The sequence below is a fragment of the Alosa pseudoharengus genome, unplaced genomic scaffold, assembly GCF_046254945.1.
Source record: "Alosa pseudoharengus isolate Yale_2024_CS ecotype anadromous, Long Island Sound unplaced genomic scaffold, YU_APseudo_1.1 YU_APseudo_1.1_scf_14, whole genome shotgun sequence".
NCBI classification, from domain to species: Eukaryota; Metazoa; Chordata; class Actinopteri; order Clupeiformes; family Clupeidae; genus Alosa; species Alosa pseudoharengus.
The window spans coordinates 20283435-20299169 of NW_027468609.1; the positions used below are offsets into that span (position 1 = coordinate 20283435).

Genomic DNA, 15735 nt, shown 5'->3' on the forward strand with positions numbered 1-15735 from the left:
TGTGAATACAGGCCCAAATCTTTCATTTGATCTACTTTTATTTGTGCCTAGAAGCAGGATCCTTAGCTTATATAGTGGACTGAGAATGACAGGCCTGAACTCATCCAAAACACCCAGCCTCATCGGCCAACCAGGGAATCCCCCATAACAACATTAGCCACAAACCGGACTCGATCCTCTCTGCCCTGCCATGTGTGTAACCACCTCACTTTGACTCATCACAACTGTTAGTTAAACAATGAATCATATTTAATCCAGAGCAGGTAAATGTGAAGTTGAATGAAGTGGCAAAGGGGGGAAAAGCAAAAGAGTGGGAGTGTAATGTGTGACTTTATTATCGAGGTTTTGAATTTAATTATTTTGGACATACTGGGAATTCCTGGGCTGATCCAACACCAGTTGCTCCATTGCATCGGTTACACACTAGATAAGGAGGCAGCTTGCCAGAGGCCTGGAGAGGTCAGATATATGTCGCTCTAATCACTCCTAATGGCATTCCTAAAATCCTTGTAAACAACACAACATGTCACACCACCACCACCACACCCACTGAGCCTCACAGCGCTCTGCCTTAAGGATGCGGAGAGGCTGTAGATGGACTACTTAGGTGTCATATTCCTCTCCATGCTTGTTTCAAAAACTCCCAGAATCATCCTTCCATGCCTCCAGGACCACCTGACCTGCATAATCCCCTCACTGTGAAATCCGTTAATACACAATCCACTCCCGCACTGCCCCGCTCAGACCAGTATTCCCTGCTTGCATCCCGACCATAATCCCGGTCGGTCTATGCCATCATTGACGTCAAAAGAGAGAATTGCAACCCAATTTGGTCGTCGTGATATGCAAAGTCTCTCTACCAAAAGAGTGGGTTTTGTTAATCTGAAGCACGTCTGTATTTTATGGCCAACACAATGAGAAGGATTGTATGGTGGTATGCGGTTGAAGGTCTTTGCTTCACTGTCAGCAGTGATGTCTACTCTATATCTTTGCTTGCACCTCGTCATGTTGCCTGCTAAAAACAGTCTTTGAGTGATTGCATGTTTTTGCACAGAAAAATGAGAGTCAGTGCTTACATCAGTCTCACAGGCTTAGAGCAGTGGGTTTGCCATCGGGAAAAACACACACTGAAAAGACTATTTCCTTTTGCACTGCATTTACATTACATTACATTACATTTATTTATTTAGACATTTTTATCCAAAGCAACTTACAAATATGAGAAATAACATTCAAGCAACAATGTAGAGGAGACCTTGGAGGAGCAGTGACTTGAGCACTTGCACTGGGTATGTCTAAGCTGGGAGCATGCATGTCAATCAATTTCACATTACACTTCATTACATCTAAATCATTACATATCTAAGGCATTTCCATGAATGTGCATGACATTTGCTTTTCCTGAGATTGAGTTGTAATTTAGTGCAGATTAGAGACAACGACGACAACAACAAAAACAACAACAACAACAACAACAACACCACAACACAGCAGCCTGAGAGCAATAACGAGAGACGAGATACAGCAGCAGCATCAGCACCGCTGGACAAAATACAGACATGCTTGAGGATTATGTATAATTATACAAACATGTTCTCCCAAGCCAACAAGTGTGTGTGTGTGTGTGTGTGTGTGTGTGTGTACACGCTTAATGTCTGTGTGTAAACATGTGCTTGTGTTGTGTATGTAAGATATGGATTGTGTGTGGGTGTTAGTGTTGTAGTAGCCTACTCGGTCACGTCTCAGACTCGGCCTCCATTGGAAGGAGACGGACTCTTAATTTTAGAGCAACCTTTTTCCTCTATTTTTTTATTTTGTGTATATTTCATGGTATATTCTACAAATGTTCTTATTTTAATAACAATTATATAATATAACTGGTGTTAAAATATAGGCCTATCCCATGGTGCTATGCTGCGCAGCACAAAGGTTTTGAAAGATAATAAAACTTTGTTATTGCAATCAACAGTTTTTCTGGAGAGTGTTGAAGTAGCCTGACCTACGTTTTTTGCCTAATCTGTCATTCCATGCGTGTCTAGTTGTTATGATCAACGAGATGAGTGACCAATCCGTAATTATTAAATTTGGTTACTTGAACCACAATGTGGGTGGGTTTGATTGCAAAAGGGTGGATGAGTAGGTGGCTGCATTTGATTGCAAAAGGCGCTGTATTGGAGTTGTAAACTTACACTGTTAAGGTATATCGTCTTAATTGTGTTAATGATGTTAATAAATTGTTTGCTGATATAATTAAATGTACACTTTGAATGAGAAATCTAGGTATATTGCTGCTATTAGTGTCAAAATTCAACACCTTCAACTTTAATGAAATGTTGACATCACGCCATACTAAATTTTGACTCTAGTCTTAAAGTCTTCAAAAGAAGTTTGGTAGACAAATGTGTACTACACTGCTCCTATATCCAACAATTCACACTCTAACCTTTGGAAATTTAACTGTTGAATATGATACCTGATGTTAAATGTAAGTAAATCATGAAAATCGGTCTCGTTGCGGTCTCGACTCTTTAAAGACTCTCGCTATTGGTCTTGCCTCCTCAAAAAAGCTGCATTTAAAAAACAACGGTCTCGGTTTCGACTCGGTCTTGACCCTTTAAAGACTTGGTCTCGACTCAGTCTCGACATATGCGGTGTGTGTGTGTGTGTGTGTGTGTGTGTGTGTGTGTGTGTGGCTAAAGCCAAATGTCGGCACTGGACAGCACGCTCTGGGTGTTTTTGCGGAGATCACTGTTGCAGAGTGATGCTGAGCCAGATTAGCTAAGGCAGTGAAGTTATCACCTGGCTCTGATCACTCTTGAGAGGAGTCTGTGTGTGTGTACAGTATGTGTGTGTGTGTGTGTCTGTGTGTGTGTACAGTGTGTGTGTCTGTGTGTGTGTCTGTGTGTGTCTGTGGCTGGATAACAGCTGACATCTAGATGACTCTAGTCAGTATACAACCATAAAGATACATTTGACCAACTAAGACAATAAAGTTTAATGACTTGAGTAATACACTATATAGCCCCCAGAAAAAGGTATCTGAAATTTCTTGGTTGTAAACCTTTTGGTGTTATTTTCACATTATCTCATTTGCTTGAAGATTTCACACAGAACAAAATGTCTCTTTGAAGAAATATGTAAGAACAGGTTTTACAGCACGTCATCATACATATTGCTAAAAGGTATCAGTTATTACAATCAATATCAGTACTATCTGAGCTGTTGTTTTGGCAAGGTGTGTTTGCTGGTTATCTCGCCCTGTAAAATAATGTAATGCTAGTGTAAATGGTGTAAGACTCAAGCATTCAAGACTCTTTTCAGCATTTACTGTGGAAAATCCAGCCTGAATCAGCTTGAATCTACAGAAGGGCCTGAATACACAAAATGGGAAAATGTGCACCGAGGATTAGACGAAGACTGCCTGGGCCACTACGCATGGGTTGTGACTCAGCTTACTGTCACATGTATACCACACTTTTTAAAGTTTCAATTATGTTAAAGCCACTAAAGTAAAGCCTTTTTTTATTTATGTGCCTTGGATTTTCTCTTTTCCTACAGCCTGAATGTCTCTCACATCTGGCTCTGATCTGGCCCTAATCTGGCATGACTCAACTATATCTGTGCCAAATTAGCTTTCCTCCCACAGTCACCTGTTATCTGGGGCAGGGACGTGACTTCTCAGGTGTCTCAGACCAATCAGAATCAGGCCAGTGAGTCGTTAAGACCCATAGTATGACCAGACACAACCCTGGTTTCCGCCATGCATAGAAATACCAGGACACGGTCCATTGACCACCAGTCATCATGATGGAAATCAATGCTTATCAAGCAGAGAACAGGAGAGATCAGGAGACACTGGCTATGTTGATGTTATACCAGGAAGCTGGCTGGACCACGCATCTGCACTCTGTTGCAAAGCTGTCCCCATCTAACATGAACTTGTCTGCTTCAAACTATCTGAAGAATGGCAACAATTGCTTCAGGAATTACATTTTGTCCAACAAAGTCATAGCAGAGTCATTGTAAAACTGAAAGGCTTTTGTTTCATACACAAATAGGGAATGCCTTTATAAACAAACAAACAAAAATATTGTAAATATTTTAATAGATACTTCTGATTCTGAGTAATTACAAAAAGTCAAAAAGAAAAATGGCAATGACTCATGACAATGCAACACAAAACTAACTAACAGGACATGCACTGTGCAGGACTATGTTCAGGGTACGAGCGCACCACAAAAATGAAAGAAAACCTGAAGACATTGCTAATTATATCACCAAAAGACACCAGTTTGCATGTAAGCAAGCTTCTAGCTGTTCTAATAATGGGGGATGTGTCTGCAAGGTTTAGCATGCCTTTTAGGTAGTTTTAGACTCGCTAGCTTTAGACTAAAACTCACACAGTGTTGCTTTAAGACTTCTGGTCTGAATAAATGTGGACATGATTAAAATCAAATGTGTAAGCCAATGACATGGCCCATGAAGGCAAAGCTGAAAGTAGGCATTTTAGAAGGAAAGCTTTTATCCCCAGTTATATTCCCAGATGTGTGCTCTCATTAAGTCTAAGTTCTGGCCACCAGGAGACTAATATAGAGCATGTCTGGCCTTTCTGGTCAGGTTTGGTCTCACCTCTAACTACACTGACCTACATTAAGAGAGAATAAGCACAGAGCAAACACACTGGCCACAGCAGCACTAAAGGCATTCACAGCAAAGTAAACACTGAGCAGGCTTCCATCGCACTTACCACTACACACTCATAAGGCTATTCGCCACTTATCACACGCACACACACGCACGCACATGCACACACACACACGCACGCACACACACACACACGCACACACACGCACACGCACACACACGCACACACACAACTTGTGACTTGGTCTGACAGCTCAGCAGCTTAGCTCCCAACAACAGACCTTAATGCACAGGCCACCGTAGATCGGTAAGTGGGTCCACGTGGTTGACCAGTAGGTGAGGCTCAGCGAAGGTGTCTGCACCTCGGCAGCTGAGGACACTCCGCGGGCAGCTGAGGACACTCCCAGTACAAACCAGTCGCTCCATGGTTTCGAGAATTTGCGCTTTTATTCTGATTTACAGAAAATTTCCGTAGGATGTTTTTTTTTTTTTTTGCCTTTTTGGGGGCCAAGCAGCGAAGCTGCGAAGGCACCCATTGTTTTTCTATTTGTTCTTATTATTATTATTATTATTATTGGGGGCCAAGCAGCGAAGCTGCGAAGGCACCCATTGTGTTTCTATTTTTTCTTATTGGGGGCCAAGCAGCGAAGCTGCGAGGCAACCCATAGTGATTCTACGTATTCTTATTATTATTATTATTATAACGAAACGCTAATTTGCCATTAAACCATACAGTAAAAAGTTGGGATATTCGGCACATTGATTCGGTTCAGTCATATCTTTAATTTATCAAAGTTTCAAGTCTGCACTTTGAGTGCTCTAGCGCCACCAACATTTCAAATTTTTTATTACATTTATGCACATAACGTTTGAATGGTACACCACATTTTGAACATTAAGGTATATTTGGAATCCTTGGATGAGACCGAACTCAACGCAGATGTCAATTTATGGGGTAAACGTAATTGATCAGGCTGCCATATTGGATTTAATCAAAAACACCTAAAAGGCATCAAAGTTGGCAAAGTTTGTCCGATTTTCACGAAACTTGACGCAGATGATCATCAGACCATGACTCACAAATGCATTGCTTTTTGGAGCCATATTTAAAACCCGTCGCCCGTCGTGACCAATCAAGTTTGGCGGCGAAGCCGCCAAACAGGAAGTGAAGTGATCTCAGCAAGGCTTTCGCGTATCAAAACCAAACTCAGTACAGGGTCTCAGTACCCAATAAGGAGGAGGCTCAATAAATTTGATGACTTTTGACCTATAGGTGGCGCTATAATTAGCAAAATTACATTTTAGCCTGTAACGGGTCATGTGTTTGGAATTAAATCATATTAGTGATATCTGTTAATACCTTGAGAGGTCCTTAGGCCGCCACATGCCAACATGTGACGTCAACATAAATGATCCAACCGCCATATTGGACGTCATCAAAAACACTTAAAAGGCATCAAAGGTTACAAAGTTTGTCTGATTTTCACGAAACTTGACGTAGATGATCTTCATACCATGACTCATAAATGCATTGCTTTCTGGAACCATATTCAAAACCTGTTGCCCGTGACAACCAATCAAGTTTGGCGGCGAAGCCGCCAAACAGGAAGTGAAGTGATATCTCAGCAATGCTTTCACATATCAAAACCAAACTAGGTATATAGGTTCAGGACTCAATCAGGAGGACACTCAAGAAATGTGGTAAATTTTGACCACTATGTGGCGCTATAATCACAGGAAGTGGGCTCATATTTCTGCAATGCTTTCACGTATCGAAACCAAACTTGGCTCATTGACTCGGGACCACATCCTGAGGACATACAATAATTTTAGCGACCTTTGACCACTAGGGGTGCTATAATTTGCAACACTTTCTCGTTTCGACACCAAACTTGGTACCTGGACTCGGGACCACATCCTGAATAAGGACAATACATTTAATGACCTTTGACCACTAGGGGCGCTACAATTAGCAAAACTTTCTCGTATCAACACCAAACTTGGTACATGGACTCGGGAACACATCCTGAAGACGCTCAATATATTTAGTGACATTTGACCACTAGTCACTATAATTATCAACACTTTCTCGTATTGACACCAAACTTGGTATGTGGACTTGTGACTACAACCTGAGGAAGCATAATACATTTTGTGATGTTTGAGGCATGCGTATGTGTGTGGGACTATTGGAGTGTGTGCGAGAGGAGGTTTATCTGTGTATATTTCTGTGTGTGGGATGGGGGGTTAATTGGGTGTGTGTATAATGTAACAACATTGGGTTGCCATGAACTCCTGCTCAACTGCTTGGCCCCCACATTGCTGCTTGCAGCTATATTTATTATTATTATTATTATTATTATTATTCCTCTGCCATTGAAGTCAATGGCAGCCCATAGAACCGTCTGGCAAAAAGTTCTGAAATTTGGCACAGTGATTGGGGACAGTCCAATGATTCATTTCAGCAAGTTTCATGTGGGCAGCTCTAGCGCTCTAGCGCCACCAACAGGCCAAAGTTGGACTTGCGTTCATGCACGTAACTTCTGACCCGTTGACCCTATTGTTAAAAATGAGGTATCGTTGGAATCCTTGGACCAAGCCGAGTTCAACGCACCCTATGACGTCATTTTCCGCCATGATGGATTTTCCGCCATTTTGGATTTTATCAAAAACACTTAAAAGTCTTCACAGGTCACAAATTTTGTCTGATCGACACCAAACCTGACACACTTGATCTTCAGACGAAGCCTCACAAAAGTTATTCCTTTTCGTCTTCGGAATTCAAACCGTTCGCCCATAACAGCCAATCGAAGTTTGCGGCAAAGCCGCCAAACAGGAAGTGACCACATATCTCAGCAACCCATTCACCTATCATAACCAAACTTAGTACATGGACTCAGGACCCAATCAGGGGGACGCTCAAGAAATCTGGTGACCTTTGACCTCTAGGGGGCGCTGTAATTAAGAAACATGCCTTTTGGCCTGTAGCTGCAGTTGTGCTTAGAATTAAAACGCACTAGTGGTGTCTGGTAATACTGTTGGAGGTCCTTAGGCCGACCGATGTCGACTTGTGATGTCATCGTAATGGATTCGGCCGCCATATTGGATTTAATCAAAAACACGTACAAGTTTTCGCAGGTCACAAATTTCAGCGGATCCTCACCAAAATTGGCAGAGACCATCTTCAGACCATGCCTTATCAGTGCATTGCTTTTTGGAACAATTGACAGTAGCATGCGGCTGTAACAGCCAATCGAAACTTGCGGCGAAGCCGCCAAACAGGAAGTGAGCTTATATCTCAGCAACCCTTGCATGTATCAAAGCCAAACTTGGTGCATGGACTCAGGACCCAATCAGGGGGACGCTCAAGGAATCTGGTGACCTTTGACCTCTAGGGGGCGCTATAATTAAGAAACATGCCTTTTGGCCTGTAGCTGCTGTTGTCCTTAGAATTATAATGCACTAGTGGTTTCAGGTAATACTGTTGGAGGTCCTTAGGCTGACCCAGCACAACTTGTGATGTCATCGTAATTGATTCGGCCGCCATATTGGATTTAATCAAAAACATCAAAAAGTTTTCGCGGGTCGCAAATTTCATCTGATCTTCACCAAAATTGGCCCAGACCATTTTTAGACCATAACCTATCAATATATTGCTCTCTGGAACAATTGACTGAAGCATTCTCCCGTAACAGCCAATCGAAATTGGTGGCGAAGCCGCCAAACAGGAAGTGAGCTCATATCTCAGCAACCCTGCCATGTATCATAACCAAACTTACTACATATATTTGTGACCCCATTAGGAGGACGCTCAAAAAATTCGGTGACCTTTGACCTGTAGGGGGTGCTGCAATTAGCAATATTGCATTTTGATCTGTAGTTGCTGATGTTTTAGCAATGTTTTATTTTTTGATGTGAAACTGATGACAACATGTTCCATCCAGTTAATTCTAATGTGTGCGTGCAAGGGCAGGTCAGGGCAGGATCGGGTGGGACGGGCTGGGGTGATTAGGTGGGGGGGGCTGGCTGGGGCGGTGGCAATTCTCAGCCCTGTTTCAGCCCTGTTGATCCCGGGTGTCTGCTGAGTTCTATTTTGTCACCGTGGCTACTCCGGCCTATTCTGCTTGGCCCCCTCATTGCTGCTTGCAGCTATATTTATTATTATTATTATTCCGCCATTAAAGTCAATGGCAGCCCATAGAACCGTCTGGTGAAAAGTTGTGAAATTTGGCACACTGATTAGGGACAGTCCCATGATTAATGTCACCAAGTTTCATGATGGCACCTCAAGCACTATAGCGCCACCAACAGGCCAAAGTTGGACTTGCGTTCACGCACGTAACTTTTGACCCGTATGGCCGATTTGCTAAAATTAGGTATCATTGGAATCCTTGGACCAAGCCGAGTTCAACGCACCCTATGACGTCATTTTCCGCCATGATGGATTTTCCGCCATTTTGGATTTCATCAAAAACACTTAAAAGTCTTCACAGGTCACAAATTTTGTCTGATAGACACCAAACCTGACACACTTGATCTTCAGATGAAGCCGCACAAAAGTTATTCCTTTTCGTCTTCGGAACTCAAACCGTTTGCCCGTAACAGCCAATCGTAATTTGCGGCGAAGCCGCCAAACAGGAAGTGAGCTCATATCTCAGCAACCCATTCACCTATCATAACCAAACTTAGTACATGGACTCAGGACCCAATCAGGGGGACGCTCAATAAATCTGGTGACCTTTGACCTGTAGGGGGCGCTGTAATTAAGAAACATGCCTTTTGGCCTGTAGCTGCAGTTGTGCTTAGAATTAAAACGGACTAGTGGTGTCTGGTAATACTGTTGGAGGTCCTTAGGCCGACCCAAGTCAACTTGTGATGTCATCGTAATTGATTCGGCCGCCATATTGGATTTAATCAAAAACACGTACAAATTTTCGCAGGTCACAAATTTCAGCGGATCCTCACTAAAATTGGCACAGACCATCTTCAGACCATAACCTATTAATATATTGCTCTCTGGAACAATTGACAAAAGTATTCGCCCGTAACAGCCAATCGAAATTGGTGGCGAAGCCGCCAAACAGGAAGTGAGCTCATATCTCAGCAACCCTGCCATGTATCATAACCAAACTTACTACATATATTCATGACCCCATTAGGAGGACGCTCAAAAAATTTGGTGACCTTTGACCTGTAGGGGGTGCTGCAATTAGCAATATTGCATTTTGATGTGTAGTTGCTGATGTGTTTCATCAATCTTTTATTTTTTGATGTGAAACTGATGACAACATGTTCCATCCAGTTAATTCTAATGCGTGCGTGCAAGAGCAGGGCAGGGCAGGACGGGGTGGGACGGGCTGGGGTGATTAGGTGGGGGGGGCTGGCTGGCGGAGGCGGTGGCAATACTCAGCCCTGTTTCAGCCCTGTTGATCCCGGGTGTCTGCTGAGTTCTATCTTGTCGCCGTGGCTACTCCGGCCTATTCTGCTTGGCCCCCTCATTGCTGCTTGCAGCTATATTTTACGATTAATTTTATTTCACTCAAAACCACCACAATTTTAGTGTTACAATCATCAAAAAACATTCCCACCCCTTTCAAACAGTTCTAGTCTTTGGTTGCTTCTCATTGCCTATATAACTATACAAACTGCTTGTTGTAAACGTTTCAGAGAAGGAAGGTACAGAGCAGTACACATTTGATACGGTTCTGTGGAATAATGACGCCTCGTGATTTTGCCATGATGAGGCTTGGAATGTCAGGCACTAGAATAGGAAGGCTCTCCTCAGAAGCTTCTCAGTGAGTACATTAAAGTTAAGAGGGTATAACAAGTGCCAGGCAAACAGGAAGTGAGGCGGGAAACAGGAAGAAGGGTCAGTGTCTGGAGCCGGCCCTGCTGCCAGTGTTTGCTGTTTACTATCTGCTCTGTGAGGCTGACAGAGCCAACAGAGAGCAGAGAGAAACAGAGGGAAAGAGTGAGAGAGAGAGAGAGAGAGAGAGAGCGAGAGAGGGAAAGAAAGTGAGAGAGAGAGAGATAGACTGCAAGGTGGAGCCTATGGGGTTGACAGGACAGGCAGAGCAACAGATGGCCAAGGGATTACACTTACAATCTCTCGGCTCTCCCCTCATCTCTCTCTTTCTTTCTCTCTCTCTCTCTCAAGTTCCCTCTCCCTTCAAACACTGCTCCTGCAATTTCTCTCCCTCAAAATCTCTCAGCTCTCTCTCAATCTCTGTTTCACTACCTCTTTCCCTTTCCCTCCCAACATCACTCCTGCAATCTCTATCTCTCTCTTTTTCATTCCAGGTCTATTTTTTCACTACTGATGTTGCAGCTGAAATCTCTCTGTCTGGCATTTGTTTTTAATCGGCCTGAAACGGTTTCAGAGAAATGTACTGTACAACCATCAATACCCACTCAGACACACAGCCACCAGAGGAAGTCACACACACACACACACACACACACACACACACAAGTTTAGCAGTGAGGCACTCCCATGACTTAGTAATAACAAGGCACACACATATTGACAGCATGCTATCTACAAAAAGCTCATAAATATTGTGAGCAGCAAACACATGTGGGTGTACACGCACACACACACACACACACACACACACACACACACACACACACACACACAGACACACACACAAAGGTGCCAGTGGTCCAAGTGCGTCAGTGCAGGTTCGTTTAGCATCTGACGTGACGCTACTCTTCTGTGTGTGTGTGTGTGTGTGTGTGTGTGTGTGTTTGTTTGTGTGTATGTCTGTCCGTGGGCCTGTGCGCGTGTGTGTGTGTGTTTGCGGGTCTATGCGTGATGACATCACCATGGAGACCAGTTCTCTGCCAGGCCAGAGTAAATAAAGAGGTACAACCATGACATCAGTGAATCGAGGAGGTGACTCACTTTGGCCAGGGGCAGAGGCTCAGTTTTAAGCACAGGATAATAATGAATGATAAGAAATTGAAACTCAACCCTGCAGTACACATGCTCTGCTTAATAGAGACAGAGGTTCATAATATGAAAGGAAAATATTATTCTATTTGTTCAAAAGCTTTAAAACATCATTTACATTATTAACTCTCAATTAAGAATTCTCAAAAAAGCATATACACACCATTCTAGACTTTCTTTTGGTCCTACAATGCATATAACTACTATGTAATTTTTCCAGCTTGATGTGATGATATTGTGCCTACTTGGTAACGCTGAGAAAAAAAGAAAAGTCACTGAGCACACTTAACCTGACAAAAAACACACTTACAGTACAATAAATACTGTCCAATTATGTCCGGTTCCAATTACACAACCTATTTTAAAGTAAACGTAAAATAAAAGTAAAATGTGTATTTAGCAAAAATGTATATTCATCCAAAGGCACACAGACTCGTGAAGGGCTAATTCGACCCATTTCAAAGGGCCTTGGATACCACTGCTTCCCCGCAAAGAGAGACACTCTCCTTAGTACAGCACTGCTTATTGACTACTGCCTCCTTACAAAAGATTTAAATGGATGACTAAGACACTGTGCCATAAGGAAAACCATAGCAACCCTCTCTGAACCAATTCAAAGGCCATCTGTGTAAAGAAACATGTAGTTAAAGGAAAAACATAGGTGAACCACAATATCCATTCTTGTGCCATTCTTGTGGCACTGCACATTTGCTGTGCGATTTCAGACAGTGATGATGACCAACCAGGAAGTCTGGAGGGTAACAAAGTACAGGCCAAGCAGGAAATTCCTCTGAAGGAAAACAATCTAGCAATGCAAATTTCCTGGATATCTACATTGTTTAGTGCTGCACTGCTTAGGCCAGAAAAGGCCTGCATTCATCCATTGAGCTCCATTCACATCTATTGTTTTTGAAAGAATTCATTCTATCATGTGTGCTTCCCAGTGCACTAGGCTCTAACCCTTTGTGTGATCTGCACTTCTTGTTAAAGGTGAAAAAGTACAATCTGAGATTATAAATCAGAGGACTTCTCATACTTGTGGACAATCATGGATCTAGGAAGCAAACAAAGTGGTTAAGAGCAATAAGCAATTCCAGCCAATCAACACGTAGTTTTAAGGTCGCAGAAGGTGCGGTGTGATTTGATCGAGCAGTTTGAGGCGTTTAGCTTAAATATCACTGAGCTTTTCTTCAGAATCGCACTATATGTCTTACGTTACAGGAAGAGAAAAAGCTTTCTCTGGCCACAAGTCATAAAACATCAGACATTACAAAACCCTTGGACATCTCTGAGCTGGGATAACAAAGCGCCTTAGCGCTGTTTGTTGAGTGCACTACTTTGCCTGTTTAAATAATTTACTTGTTTAGAGAGCCAAGATGGACATGATTTTCTTTTGTTTAGCTGTTGTGATGCTCCAAAGGTGATTCTTTATGCATAGATTGCATAATTCCAGTCACGTCACCTCACTGTTCTCCGAAACTGTTCTCTCAGCTCTAAAACCCTGCTGGGGGGAAGCACATGGGCACTCGAGACTCAGAGCTCTAACTGGCGAATGGGGGGAAAGAAAGAAAATGTGGAGGAAAGACAAAGAGAAGGAGAGAAGAGGGAAGAGTGAAGTAGACAAGAAGGGGGCGACACTGGGTGGATGAAGTGTGACGGGCAAACCGCTCAACCAAAGTTTGATAGCGAGGCAGTGAGCAAGCTAAAGTTTGCCCGGCCAGTAAAGAAGGAGGAGGATAAAAGGGTATAGCCCAGCTAACTGAGGAGCAACTTCTGGGCGCGGAATGAGGTAGATCTAACCATCTAACAGACTGGTTACACCAGGCACGTAACTGAGGTGTTCTATTCGCGGATCTTATGCTGCGACAATTACCTTCCACTAATCAATGGAACTGGCTACACCAGACTTGATAGCGACACATACATCCAAAAAAATTAGACCAGTCTTCTAAAATTATTTTTACGCACCGCAAACGCACCTGGCATTGCCCACTGTAAAAGTAGTGTGAAAGGATTTGTTCGTAAATTAAATATGAGAGAGGGACTGAAGTTGATGAGAACAGATTGTAGGCCTATGGCTCAGCAGAGGCATGATGGTTGGCAACCGTGCAGGGGGGGGGGGTCATTAGAGAGAATTTGAGGTGGGTCTGTCTGTGCTATTATTGGTGATGGGAGAAAAAAGAAGCAAACAAGGGGTCAAACTGTGACTTGGGCCTTTTCAAAGAGAGGCGGATGAGGGGTCAAACATTTCAGCCTGCAACTACAAACTCCAGCCTTTAGCATTTCCCAGCAGGAAAGGGCGGGAGTCAGGCACAGGACCTTTACCAAGGCAACAACGGAACACAGAACACTGCTAATCTGAAGTGAAAACATCCAGAGTGGGGCAAGACCCAAGACCCACCTACACATAGCTTATACATATGCTGAAATGTCACATACATATAGTATAAAGCATTTAATCATTACAAAGCATTATCTCTACATACCTGCAAAATAGGGAAATGTGCTGAACAGTTGCATTACTTAAACTTTAATACTTGAATGCTGTAAGCAATGGTCTTGCTGACTTCCTGCAGCCAATTGTTGGAATTCCAATAGCCATTGTTGGAATTATTCTATTATGAACAGTTCATTTGCAAAAGCACAGTATATTTTTAAAAAACAAATATAAAAAACATGTTTTTTTATTGTATATATAATGATTCATTCAAATGGCACATCTGCTTTTTGCAAGTAACCTCTTCATATGTAGGCCTAATATACAACAAGAGGCTGCAGACAGAGGACTGACTGCATGACAAGACTGGCATGCAGAGATTCCAATCTCATTTGAAGCATTCACACTGGTAACTACAGCCAAATGTTTTTGAGCACAACGACCAGAACCAGAAGAGTCCCAAAGACCTTTAGATTTCCTTAGCGCACCCCGTGATAGAATATGCCACAAATAGAGAAACCAGTGACATTTCACACATTTCCACAGGAGATGCCTCAAGCTTCACTCCATGTGAGAGGAAAGATGCTGTTTAGTCCAAAAGGTGTTCTTTGTCCCATTTCAACACAAGAGTGTTAACGCCTAATGTCAGTTAGACTGGGGGGCCTGATCCGGATGCTGATTACGACTGGTGGTGGCAAATTAGACACTGGAAGGAAATAATATGAAGATGCTAATCTAACACTGTCCAGTGACAATAGACAACCAGGCAAGTGTGTGTGTGTGTGAGTGTGAGTGTGTGTGTGTGTGAAAGAGACATAATGAGATAGAAGGAGTGTGCGAGTATCAAATAAGATCAACCACACTGGCTCATAAGTCAAAGGGAAAACAAATCTAAAATGGGATATGGTTCTACATGACAGACTTTCTCTCATATAAACACATGTGGGGATCTGATCTAGTCTACCTTTGGTCTCGGTTTAATTTACTTTGGACAATTTATACATTACTCTGCCCCTGTTGAACAGAAGTTATGTACATTCATACATTCATTGGATATGACAGTTTTTCCAGAATCACACACACACACACACACACACACACACACACACACACACACGACAGGACCCTGGCCATCAACATATCAACAACACCCACAAGCAAATTGTACTACATTTAAAACACCTAAAGCAAAATAACCTGCCAAATGAATTAGACCTTCACAAAAACTTGCTTTTAAAATACTTTTAAATGTATTTAATCCGTAGCCTATAATAAATGCATGTAAATATTCCGCAGATGAGCATATTGATTGGGGCCTATTTAAACAACTATTGCGTGGTGTGCACGAGTGGGAATACGCATACGACCTTTCGGCAAATTTGGGATTTGCTCTGAAGGGTCAGTCTAGCCAAGAGGCCATCGAAGCCCATTTCCAATGCCCCTAAAACACAGGCACGCAAATACAATCGCTAATCCGGCATTGACATGTATTTTTTGTAATTGAGTAAACAACTGCATTTAAAACCTTCGTTTACAAGATTGCTACACTTTTTAAACGATTTGGTAAGACTTAATGTAGGCTACCAATGTATGTTTAACCTCCCTGATAGAAGTCGTAGCCTAGGCCTATGTCAATTAAGCTTTTCCAAACCCACTCCCTATTGACCACAATTGTGAAGTTCTGGGTGCTCCCAGTGCA

At 42.6% G+C, this 15735-nt stretch overlaps 1 protein-coding gene across 1 annotated transcript in view; it reads right to left on the reverse strand.

Moving 5' to 3' along the window:
- Window positions 1–15735, reverse strand: part of LOC143123017 (protein unc-13 homolog B-like) — a 121444-nt gene that overhangs the window by 105064 nt on the left and 645 nt on the right. The window lies entirely within an intron of this gene.